General features: G+C 41.1%; 2 non-coding genes across 2 annotated transcripts; both read left to right on the forward strand.

The window, feature by feature from the left end:
* The first annotated feature begins 362 nt into the window (after positions 1–362).
* Positions 363–434, forward strand: trnaa-ugc (transfer RNA alanine (anticodon UGC)). Its single transcript has one exon. It is a non-coding gene; the product is annotated as a tRNA-Ala (tRNA).
* Positions 435–2,416: 1,982 nt separating this feature from the next.
* trnaa-ugc (transfer RNA alanine (anticodon UGC)) lies at positions 2,417–2,488 on the forward strand. The gene has a single exon. It is a non-coding gene; the product is annotated as a tRNA-Ala (tRNA).
* The last annotated feature ends 10,229 nt before the right edge of the window (positions 2,489–12,717 follow it).

Consider the following 12,717-nt stretch of genomic DNA (forward strand, 5'->3'; position numbering starts at 1 on the left):
ACTTGTTTATTTTCACGTAAAGTATTGCTTTCGGTTCCTTGAATACTCAGAAGACGTTTGGGTGATACCCGTTTTCAATATTACATTATAAATGGCCTGAGCTCAAACAATGGTTCAATTTTTCCTTCTAAAATTTGCATTTCAGCTCAAATGGGGACTTGATAGGGAAGTCTGACGCTCTACCGACAGGAGTTATTCGGGCTACTAAGTTCAAAATACTTAAGGAAACAATCGGGCCAAATAACCAAAATCCCTTTCCCCCGGGGAAAAAAATGAAGAAATAAGACAGGGAACTCGCATTACTTTTAATACTGGAGGTCAGTATGTTCTCATTGTGACCGCAGAGATCATGGGTATATGGTGGGGATGTAGCTCAGTGGTAGAGCGCATGCTTTGCATGTATGAGGCCCCAGGTTCGATCCCCGGCATCTCCATACGGCACTTTTAAATGCTTTATACCTGAGACAACTCTGCTTAATCTTAAACGGTAGTCTAATATAAATTAGTTTACATATCTGATGTTTATACTCTTCCTGGGGTATTTCAAATACGTACATTCTTATAATTCTGAATGTAAAGCATTTTATTTAAACACTGCTGCATAACAGGTTTCTGAAAAAGATCGATGTGAAAAGCATGATAGATAAATAGGTAGACAGATGTGAAATATACTACATAATAGATAGATACATAGATTGATAAATAGTTTATTTGTCCCAAGAGGATATTTAGAAGCTTAATAAATATAGACAAATAAAATAATACACTGAAACATGTAATACAGAATTTTTCTGATTATATAGAGATTGAAGGTTAGGGGTACATAAGCCTTACGGCAAAACATAGGTACACTTTTCCAGTCATAAAAAATATTTTAATTTTGAAAGGATCACTCAATCTATCTAACTTTTAATCCATGATCTATCTAGTACTTTACAACTATCCCTCCACTTATCAGATCTGTACCGCTATCATTGAATTATACATTTATTTCAAATATTTTTATTATTTGTTTTTAGTCATGGCTTTTCCATCGAACCAATGCCCACCAACACTTTATTAGTAATTTAAAAATTAATTTTTCAATTCAATAGTGCACTACTTGATAGATATTCCAAAGAACAGTACACTAAAGCTCACAACAGATCACGTCTTATACTTTTTTCATTAGGTGTTTTCCTCATCACAACCCTGACCACCAAATCCCATTAATTTTAAACAACCAAAACTGTCCAAGAAATGTTTTATTTATTTCCTCCTAACCCTCACTTCACACTAAACAGAAACAAAACTGTCCTCCTCACTCCTGTCCCTTATCTACTGATGCTGCCCAACATTACTGGCTTAACATCACAGCCTCCTACCCCTAGGGGTTAAGTTTAGAATAAGGCAAGGGTAAGTCAGTCACATAAACCCAAAACTAAACATACAATCCAACCCTACTCCAATTGTTTCCTTCCACCATCAGGCTGCCCTCCTCAACTACTTAACATCAGGGCCTAATCCCTGTAGGGCTAAATTCAGAGTTGGGGTGAGGGTTAATCCCTCCTTAACATAAAAAGACTAAATAACACCCAACCTAAACTTACTGAAATCCCACTAGACTGACCATATTTACTATTTAACGTCAGGGCCTGTCCCCCAGTTGGGTTAAGTTCAGGATTTGGGCAAGGAAGAGAGTATCTAAAAATATCACCACCACCCCAAGCTTACTTACCTCCATTAAAAGTTTCCGTAGTTATATAACGCCTTTCTAATGCTTAAAGCGTTTCACTAAAAATCAACATGTAACAACAGGAGTTATAAATTGAAAAAAAGATGCAGGGAATCATATCGATATTAAACTCAAGTTAAACATAAATGCAGAAAACACGATTACCGATTAAAACAAGAAAGACTTGGACCCCTTACACTGATCCGCACCTAACACTCGTTCGTATTCTTTCATTTTAAATCCAGAACGTCTATGTGTTTAATGTATTTTTAATTCCTTGTTTGTCATTACTAGATTACATGCGTGGCTGTAGCAAAAGGACGTAAACCTTTAATAAAGAACTTGTTTTTTTTCGCGTAAAGTATTGCTTTCGGTTCCTTGAATACTCAGAAGACGTCTGGGTGATACCCGTTTTCAATTTTACGTTATAAATGGCCTGAGCTCAAACAATGGTTCAATTTTTCCTTCTAAAATTTGCATTTCAGCTCAAATGGGGACTTGATAGGGAAGTCTGACGCTCTACCGACAGGAGTTATTCGGGCTACTGAGTTCAAAATACTTAAGGAAACAATCGGGCCAAATAACCAAAATCCCTTTCCCCCGGGGAAAAAAATGAAGAAATAAGACAGGGAACTCGCATTACTTTTAATACTGGAGGTCAGTATGTTCTCATTGTGACCGCAGAGATCATGGGTATATGGTGGGGATGTAGCTCAGTGGTAGAGCGCATGCTTTGCATGTATGAGGCCCCGGGTTCGATCCCCGGCATCTCCATACGGCACTTTTAAATGCTTTATACCTGAGACAACTCTGCTTAATCTTAAACGGTAGTCTAATATAAATTAGTTTACATATCTGATGTTTATACTCTTCCTGGGGTATTTCAAATACGTACATTCTTATAATTCTGAATGTAAAGCATTTTATTTAAACACTGCTGCATAACAGGTTTCTGAAAAAGATCGATGTGAAAAGCATGATAGATAAATAGGTAGATAGATGTGAAATATACTACATAATAGATAGATACATAGATTGATAAATAGTTTATTTGTCCCAAGAGGATATTTAGAAGCTTAATAAATACAGACAAATGAAATAATACACTGAAACATGTAATACAGAATTTTTCTGATTATATAGAAATTGAAGTTTGGGTTACTGAGAATATTGCTTTTTTTAAATGCTGTTTGTCAAAGTTGTATCACATTAGATAGATAGATAGATAGATATATAGATAGATAGATAGATAGATAGATAGATAGATAGATAGATAGATAGATAGATAGATAGATAGATAGATAGATAGATAGATAGATGTGAAAGGCACTATATATTGCACAGATCAATGGATGTGAAAGCACTGTACAATAGAGAGATGTAAAAGGCACTACATATTAGGGAGATTAGATATTATGTTGTTACACAGCATTAAAAGAGAATTCAGAAATGTCAGTCAGTCATTTTCTAACCCGTTTACTCCTGAACAGGGTGGCTCTATGGGGCGCGTGCCTATCCCAGCATGCATATGGAGGCATGGCAGAGACAAACCACAGACAAGACTCCAGTCCATCACAAGGCAAACACACACACCAATACCACACACTGATGTGGTCCATTTTAGGATCGTCAATTCACCTAACCTTCACCTAATGCTGCCATTTTGAAATAAAACATGTAATGATTATATAATAATGGCATTGTATATTAGATGCCTTTTCATAATGATTTGATAAACTTATATAATTGTGCATTTTTTTCACAACTCATGACTCTTTTGTCATAAACCTACCGTGGGGGCAGTCAGCTTGCAGGTAACAGGTAACCAGATCCAAGGGTATAGCGAGAGGTGGAAAAAGAAACCAAATAATGGCACACGAGAGGGATCTGATGTTAAAAAAAAGGTTGTTTTTATTCCTCCACAAGTTCAAGACTCAAGAATTGTTACAACAGTGAAAAATATTCACAGTGAGCAGAGAAAAAAATTATATTTCAAAATACACTTTGAGTCTCATGAATACACACAAGTGGGAATATCAAAATCAATGTGAAGGACGCACAGATCTTCTTCTACAATATTTAGGTTTAGGTTTAGGTTTATTTGTCATATATAAGTTAACACAGGGTCAACATACAATGAAATGTATGACGAAAAAACAAGTCACTCAGCCTAGATCCAATAAAGCTAAAATATAATTAAAAAAAATGACAAGTTAAAATTAGACTAGCCATATAAAATAAAATGTGTACATTTTAAAAGAAGTTATAGAGCAATATGAGTTGAATGAGCAGCAAGTACAAATGACAGTTATTGCACAGATAATATTTTATAAGTACAGATGCATATTCCATAAAGTGCAGATGCATGTTCCAGTCAGTATTCCGAGTGTGCAGGTACAGTTTCTGTGTGAGTAGTGCAATGTAGGTGTGATGTAAGTGTATGTAAGTGTTCAGGTGTTGCTGTTGAGGAGTCGAATGGCCTGGTGGTAAAAACTGTTCTCAAGTCTTGTAGTCCGAGCACCCAGACTCCTGTATTGTCTGCCAGACGGAAACAAGGCCTTCACCACTCTCTGTAGTGATTTCCGGCTGCTGGCAGAGCAGCTCCCATACCAGACGGTAATGCAGCCCGTCAGCAGACTCTTGACCACACTCCTGTAAAAGTTTCAGGTGATGTTGGCATTCATGCCAAACTTCCTCAGCCTCCTCAGGAAGTAGAGCCGCTGGCGAGCTTTCTTGACCACAGTGTCTAAGTGAAGGGTCCACGAGAGATCCTCTGTGATGTTTACTCCGAGGAACTTGAAGCTGTTAACCCTTTCAACTTCTACGCTGCTGATGAAGATGGCTTGGTGTTCTCCGCCTTGCTGTTTCCGATAGTCCACGATCATCTCCTTGGTTTTGCTGACGTTACGAGACAAGTTGTTATCCAGGCACCAATTACTCAGTGCCAGCACCTCCTCTATGATGGTTGTGTCGTCTGCAAACTTGATAATGGTGTTTGTGCCGTGTTTTGCAATACAGTCGTGGGTGAACAAGGAATACAAGAGGGGGCTAACACACAGCCCTGCGGTGCTCCTGTGTTTAAAATGAGTGATGAGGGCGTGTGTTTGCCGACTCTCACTACCAGGGGCCTGTTTGTGAGGAAAGAGAAAATCCATCTGCAGATAGTCGTCCCCAACCCAAGGTCGTCAAGCTTCAAGACGAGTTTTGAGGGGATGATGGTGTTGAATGCCGAGCTGTAATCTATGAACAGCATTCTTACATACTGTATGTATTTCCTCTTTCCAGGTGGGTTAGGGCAGTGTTTATTGTTAGCGCAATGGCATCCTCTGTCAATCTGCTTGCTCTGTAAGCAAATTGGAGAGGGTCCAGTGTGTCGGGGAGGGAGGAGCAGATGTAACCTTTGACCAGTTGCTCGAAGCACTTCATAATGACCGATGTCAGTGCAACCGGGCAATAGTCATTCAGACAGGAGACCACCGGTTTCTTTGGGACAGGAATGATGATTGGTTTCCTTGAAGAAAGTGGGGACCACCGACTGCCTCAGGGAGAGATTGAAGATGTTGGTGAACACACCTGCTAGCTGGTCAGCACATGCCCTGAGGGCACGGCCTGGGATTCCATCTGGTCCCGGAGCTTTGCGAGGATTGACCTTTTTGAAGGACCTTCTCACGTCAGACGTTTCAAGGATCAGAGTGACAGACTCACTGCCCTCTTGAGGATATAGCACCTGTTCTTTGTTGGTTGCATTAAAACGAGCATAGAAAGTGTTGTGCTTGTCTGCAAGAGATGCAGTGGGCTGAACACTGACTGTGTTTTTCTTTTTATAGTCAGTGATGCAGCACAGTCCATTCCACATTAGCTTGGTGTCAGAGCTGTGGTAGCTTGACTCCACTTTGTCCCTGTAGTCCCGTTTGACCTTCTTGATGGACCTCTGGAGGTCGTATCTGGCTGCTTTGTATGCATCAGAGTCCCCAGAGCCAAAGGCAGAGGTCCGTGCCTTGAGCTTAGCTCGAATCTTCCCATTTACCCAGGGTTTCTGGTTAGGATAGATGCAAACGGTGATTTTAGTAACAACATCGTCAATGCACTTGCTGATATATCCTGTGACAGAGTCTGTGAATTCATTGATGTTGCCATCAGCTGCATCCTCAAACATTTGCCAGTCAGTTGTTTCAAAGCAGTCCTGTAAGACCCCCTCAGCTTCACTGTCCCATTTGTAGATGTCCCTGTAAACTGTTTTTTCCTGTTTAAGTCTTTGTTTATATGCGGGCAGCAGCAATATAGAGCAATGGTCTGCTTTTCCAAAAGCTGGTCGAGGGAGGAGTTTGTAGGACTCCTTGAATAAGGTGTAACAATGATCCAGTGTTTGATCACCTCTTGTGGGGGGAGAGATGTGCTGATAGTATTTAGGGAGAACTCTCTTCATGTTTGCTCTGTTAAAGTCTCCCAACACAATAAATGCTGCTTCTGAGTTAGCGTTCTCTAGTCAAATGAAACCCTCCACCTGCGTCCTTGACCCAATACCAACAAATTTTTTCAAAGAAGTATCGGGCGTGCTAATTGATAATGTTCTTGACATAGTAAATTCGTCATTAGATACGGGGGTCTTCCCAGACTGACTTAAGACTGCTGTAGTTAAACCCCTACTTAAGAAAAATAATCTCGACCCCTCTGCTCTTGAAAATTATAGACCCATCTCTAACCTGCCTTTCTTAAGTAAAATTCTAGAGAAGGCAGTCATTATGCAGTTAAATGAGCACCTCAATAAACCTGCTATTCTTGATAAATTTCAGTCAGGTTTTAGAACAAATCACAGCACAGAAACTGCACTCGTTAAAGTAGTAAATGACTTGTGGGTAAATGCAGACAGAGGCCATTTATCTGTTCTCATCCTCTTAGATCTAAATGCCGCATTTGACGCCATTGATCATAATATTCTTAGAAATCGCCTTAGTCAATGGGTGGGCCTCTCTGGCAGGGTCTTAAATTGGTTTGAATCCTACCTGGCAGGGAGAAAATTCTTTGTTAGTTGTGGTAATTACAACTCAAAGACACATGATATCCTACATGGTCTTCCACAAAGCTCTATCCTGGGTCCGCTGCTCTTCTCAATCTACATGCTTTCATTAGGTCAGATTATCTCAAGACACAACGTGAGCTACCACAGCTATGCTGATTACACACAGCTGTATTTATCAATAGCACCTGATGACCCCGATTCTCTTGATTCACTAACACAATGTCTAACTTGTATCTCAGAATGGATGAATAGTAACTTTCTCAAATTAAATAAAGAGAAAACCGAAATCTTAGTGATTGGCAATAATGGATACAATGAGGCTATTAGAAATAAACTGGATGCATTAGGATTAAAAGTCAAAACGGAGGTAAAAAGCTTAGGGGTAATCGTTGACTGTAATCTAAATTTTAAATCGCATATTAGTTAGATCACTAGGACAGTATTTTTTCACTTAAGAAAAATAGCAAAAGTTAGACCTCTTATATCATTGAAAGATGCAGAGAAATTAGTTCACGCGTTTGTTTTCAGTCGACTAGATTACTGTAACGCACTCCTCTCAGGACTACCCAAAAAAGACATAAATCGTTTGCAACTAGTGCAGAATGTAGCTGCTGGAATCCTTACCAGGAAAAGAAAATCCGAGCACATCTCTCCAGTTTTGATGTCACTACACTGGTTACCTGTGTCATTCAGAATTGACTTTAAAATTCTGCTTATGGTTTCTAAAGTCTTAAATAATCTCGCCCCATCTTATATATTGGAATGTCTGACACCTTATATTCCAAATCGCAACCTCAGATCCTCAACTGAGTGTCTCCTTAGAATTCCAAGAGCAAAACTTAAAAGAAGTGGTGAGGCGGGCGGCCTTCTGCTGTTATGCACCTCAAATCTGGAATAGCCTGCCAATAGGAATTTGCCAGGCTAATACAGTGGAGCACTTTAAAAAACTGCTGAAAACACATTACTTTAACATGGCCTTCTCGTAACTTCACTGTAATTTAATCCTGATACTCATCCATCCATCCAACCCGCTATATTCTAACACAGGGTCACGGGGGGTCTGCTGGAGCCAATCCCAGCCAACAAGGCAGGAACCAATCCCAGGCAGGGTGCCAACCCACCGCAGGGCACACACTAGAGCCAATTTAGAATCGCCAATCCACCTAACCTGCATGTCTTTGGACTGTGGGAGGAAACCCACGCAGACATGGGGAGAACATGCAAACTCCACACAGGGAGGACCCAGGAAGCGAACCCAGGTTGCCAGGTCTCCCAACTGTGAGGCAGCAGCGCTACCCACTGTGCCACCGTGCCGCCGCCCTGATACTCTGTATATCCAATTCATTATAATAACTATTCATGGTGGCTCTAAAATCTGTACTAACCCCTACTCTCTCTTCTGTTTCCTTTTCCGGTTTCCGGCTTGCGCCACCACCATCTACCCAAAGCATCATGATGTTCCAACAATGATGGATGGATTAAAAGCCAGAAGTCTGTATGACCATCAGCATCAAGTGACTCCGTGAGAACCCTAACTACAAAGAGGACTATTTCATTTATGTTAGGTAGAATACCCAGAGGGGACTGGGCGGTCTCGTGGCCTGGAACTCCTAAAGATTTTTTTTTTTTTTCCAGCTTTCTGGAGTTTTTTATTGTTTTTTCTGTCCCCCCTGGCCATCGGACCTTACTCCTTTTCTATGTTAACTAATGTTGTCTTATTTTAATTTCTTATTTTGTCATTTATTTTTCTTTTCTTCATTATGTAAAGCACTTTGAGCTACTTTTTATATGAAAATGTGCTATATAAATAAATGTTGTTGTTGTTGTTGTAGTCCACTGATGACATCATATGAAGCTTTATCAGCTTGTGGGGGGATGTAAGCAACTGAAAGGAGAACTGAACTGAACTCCCTCGGGAGGTAAAAGGGTCCAACTTTAATGGTCAGCAGCTCGAGAACCGGTGAGACTGTGCGTTTTTAAGACACACACATCCTTAGCCCACGAAGAGTTAACCATAAAGCACACACCCCCTCCCCTCGACTTGCCTGAGTCCTTCGTTCTGTCTCCCCGATAAATTTGTGATCAGCAACCTTGAAATTGCAAAAAATCAAACTCCACGTGCCTATATTGCTGATCCCGATATTTTTGAAGTTTTGTGAAAAGGAGTAACTTTGATCCCTCGTATCCCATTAGGGGGAGAAACCCTGGGGGTGGGCTGATGTGGTCTGAACAACTTCAAGTCCTTCTGATTGTCTTTCACAAAATATAGTCCCAATTTTTTTTTTTTTTTGATTTGGATATACTTTGTTAATCCCTGAGGGGGAAATTGTCTTCTCGCATGACCTGTGGGGGTCAGAGTGCAGAGTTAGTCATTGTACAGTACCCTTAATTTTCAGGTTTAGGCCTAACAGAGTATGGCCTAATAATAAGGATATTTGGGGTCTAAAGGGCCAACAATAGTAGAGTTGGTGGGGGAGGAGGACCACAAAAAGCTCAATGTCTTTCGCAAGTAGACTTCACGACAAGTCAAGTCATATATCATATGTCAGAGTTTTCTCATACCGGTGAGTCGGGAGGCAGCGGACAAACAAAACAGACGTGATTTCAAAGTGTTCAAAAATCTCTCTATATAATCTTCATTTGGATCTTGATCTTTGTTTGTCCGCGAATGAATTAGAAGAAGAAGCACTAGATGGCAGTAGAGAGACAGCTAAAACATAGGCATTGCATTAAGAATCTCCTCCAGGCTTATACTACTGAAGACTGTAGTACAGTGATCCCTCACTATATCGCGCTTCGCCTTTCGCGGCTTCACTCTATCGCGGATTTTATATGTAAGCATATTTAAATATATATCGCGGATTTTTTGCTGGTTCGCGGATTTCTGAGGACAATGGGTCTTTTAATTTCTGATACATGCTTCCTCAGTTGGTTTGCCCAGTTGATTTCATACAAGGGACGCTATTGGCAGATGGCTGAGAAGCTACCCAACTTACTTTTCTCTCTCTCTCTCTCTTGCGCTGACTTTCTCTGATCCTGATGTAGGGGGATTGAGCAGGGGGGCTGTTCGCACACCTAGACGATAGGGACGCTCGTCTAAAAATGCTGAAAGATTATCTTCACGTTGCTATCTTCTGTGCAGCTGCTTCCTGAAGCAACATGCTGCACGGTGCTTCGCATACTTAAAAGCTCAAAGGGCACGTATTGATTTTTGACTTTGTTTCTCTCTCTCTCTCTCTCTCTCTCTCTCTCTCTCTCTCTCTCTGTTCCTGATGGAGGGGGTGTGAGCTGCCGCCTTCAACAGCTTTGTACCGGCGGTGCTTCGCATACTTAAAAGCCAAACAGCCCTATTGATTTGTTTGCTAGAGATTGTTTTCTCTATCTATGTGACATTCTGTGCTCCTGACGCGCACTCCTTTGAAGAGGAAGATATGTTTGCATTCTTTTAATTGTGAGACAGAACTGTCATCTCTGTCTTGTCATGGAGCACAGTTTAAACTTTTGAAAAAGAGACAAATGTTTGTTTGCAGTGTTTGAATAACGTTCCTGTCTCTCTACAACCTCCTGTGTTTCTGCGCAAATCTGTGACCCAAGCATGACAATATAAAAATAACCATATAAACATATGGTTTCTACTTCGCGGATTTTCTTATTTCGCGGGTGGCTCTGGAACACAACCCCCGTGATGGAGGAGGGATTACTGTACTCCAGTCACACCTCAAAACAAAGACATTCAAACTAAACAAAGTGCTTTAAATTAACTAATCTTTATATATAATCTTCGTTTAGATCTTGATCTTTGTTTTTCCGCGAATTCCACGCATGCGTAGACCACCTTCCAGTTTAGTACGTTGTTGTTACTCACGGATGTCAACAATGTGCCGGAATAACGAAAGGGGTGGTGGACAGTGTTACGCTGGTTAGCTCCTGAGGCCTGGTTAGAGAATGAGATTGCCGAAAATAAAAGGTACGTGCCTACGTAACATATGAATGAAAGAAAGACAGTGTGTAAAATGAATGACAACGTAACAGCACGTTCCGGAAATTATTATTGGTACGTTGTAGCCGGCGAGTGCTGCGCGTCTCACAGTTGTGCCCTGGCTTGCTCACATGTCAGTGACGTGATCCCTATTTATGCTTTAAAGAGCCTGGATACCTATGTGTCCCCCTTTTATAACCATTGCTCCGTATATATTGCCTTATTCTTTGGATTGCCACAAAGCAACCTGTGAGATTGGAGAAAGGTTGAGAAGAGATCGTAAGAGGAAACGACAGCGTCATGAAAACGAGACGGACTGTGAACGGAGAGACGCAGAAATGCTCCTACACCACCACATAATTACTATTCGGACAGTGATTCCGAGTAGGCCGTTCCTATTGAATCAATGTCCAAGGGTTTTGTTTTGTAATTTTGTTTCTTTTATAAAAAATCATAATGCTGTGCGACGAAGGGCCCAATTCATGACTGGCAGCTGCGTTTAAACAGAGAGCCCTTCATAGACAACTTTAACACGTGCAACGTAGTTGGGCGCACATGGCTAGTTTCTTATAAAGTTGTTGTTTTCTGAAGCTGATTGGATTGATTCCATCATTAAGGTTTTGTCTAACGTTTTAGAAGCAGAAGCCCTTCCTGACAGTAACCCTCTCTCTTCTCTGTGCATTTGGACTTGGGATAGACACCAAGCTGGAAATTTCACCATTCTGCCTCACTGAAGGGGGGTAAAGTTCCAGACTTTGAGTCTTGATGCTCCCACAATCTCCTGGATGACAGACTTCCTGACCAGCAGATAGCAGTTTGTGAGGCTGATGGACTGTTTGTTAGACTGGTGTGTAATACTGGAAAACTTCGGGGAATTGTCCCGTCTACCTTCCTGTTTACCCTCCACACAATGGACTCCCAGTATAAAACCAGTGCTTGTCACCTACAGAAATTTTTAAATTACTTGTCTCTCATAGGCTGCATTACTAATGGAGGTGAGTCAGAGTACAGGAAGGCTGTGGAGAGCTTTGTCTTGTGGTGCAGCTACAACAACCTACAACTCAAAATTAGCAAGACAAAAGAGCGGGTGGTGACTTTCCGGCATGCCTAGGAGCTTCTGAGACCACCAGTCACCATTCAGGGGCAGGATATGGAAGTGGTTCAGAGCTACAAGTACCAGCAAACTGGACTGGTCTGACAACACAAGAAGGGCTAGAGCAGAGTGAACTTGCTAAGGAGACTTTCAGGTCTTTTAATGTGTTCATCAAGCTGCTGGAAATGTTCTACCAGTCCATAGCAGCTGGTGTGGTCTCCTGGGGAAGGTACCTGAGCTCAAAAGAAGAACAAATAATATTAACAAAGTGTACCTAATTTAAATCAAAATTGAACGCTAGCTCTTTTGTAGCATTCATATCACACACAGGCCTCATTTCTTTTTCAGGAGTGTTTGTCGAGCGCGGTGCTTATGGATTAAAGCGCAGACTTCTAGCCAACTGCATGAACCTGCCGAAGGTGCCCTCACTCCATCTTGATGAAATGGAGCAAGAGGAGAGAGGATGAAATATCTAACTTAAGCCTATCAGTCTAACCATGCACTTAACCTGCACATTTCCTCCTCGCCTATTTCAATTTACGGTAATTTGGACACTTGATGTTACTTTCAGTTATGAAAGGAAAAGTAACAAGCTTCACACTTTGTTTGCCTTTTTTGTTTTCCAAGTAACAAATATGACTATGTTTGGCTTTGAAGGCAAGGCAACTGCATGAGCACTACAAGAAAAGTGAGAAGTGAGACCCCCATGTGCTTGTACTAACCGGCTGCAGATGTGACAGTTGGAGACAAAAAATTGTACATTTGTGTGACACTTAGAAAAACCTTCATATAAGCGAGAAAATTAGAGGCGTATGTGGCATGTAAAGTGGAGCTCAGATAGAAGTGGATATTCACTGGCATCTGCGGTGGATTCAGAAACCGTTCAGACGTTTTCACTTTTTCCATTACTT

The sequence above is a fragment of the Erpetoichthys calabaricus genome, chromosome 10 (assembly GCF_900747795.2).
Source record: "Erpetoichthys calabaricus chromosome 10, fErpCal1.3, whole genome shotgun sequence".
NCBI classification, from domain to species: Eukaryota; Metazoa; Chordata; class Cladistia; order Polypteriformes; family Polypteridae; genus Erpetoichthys; species Erpetoichthys calabaricus.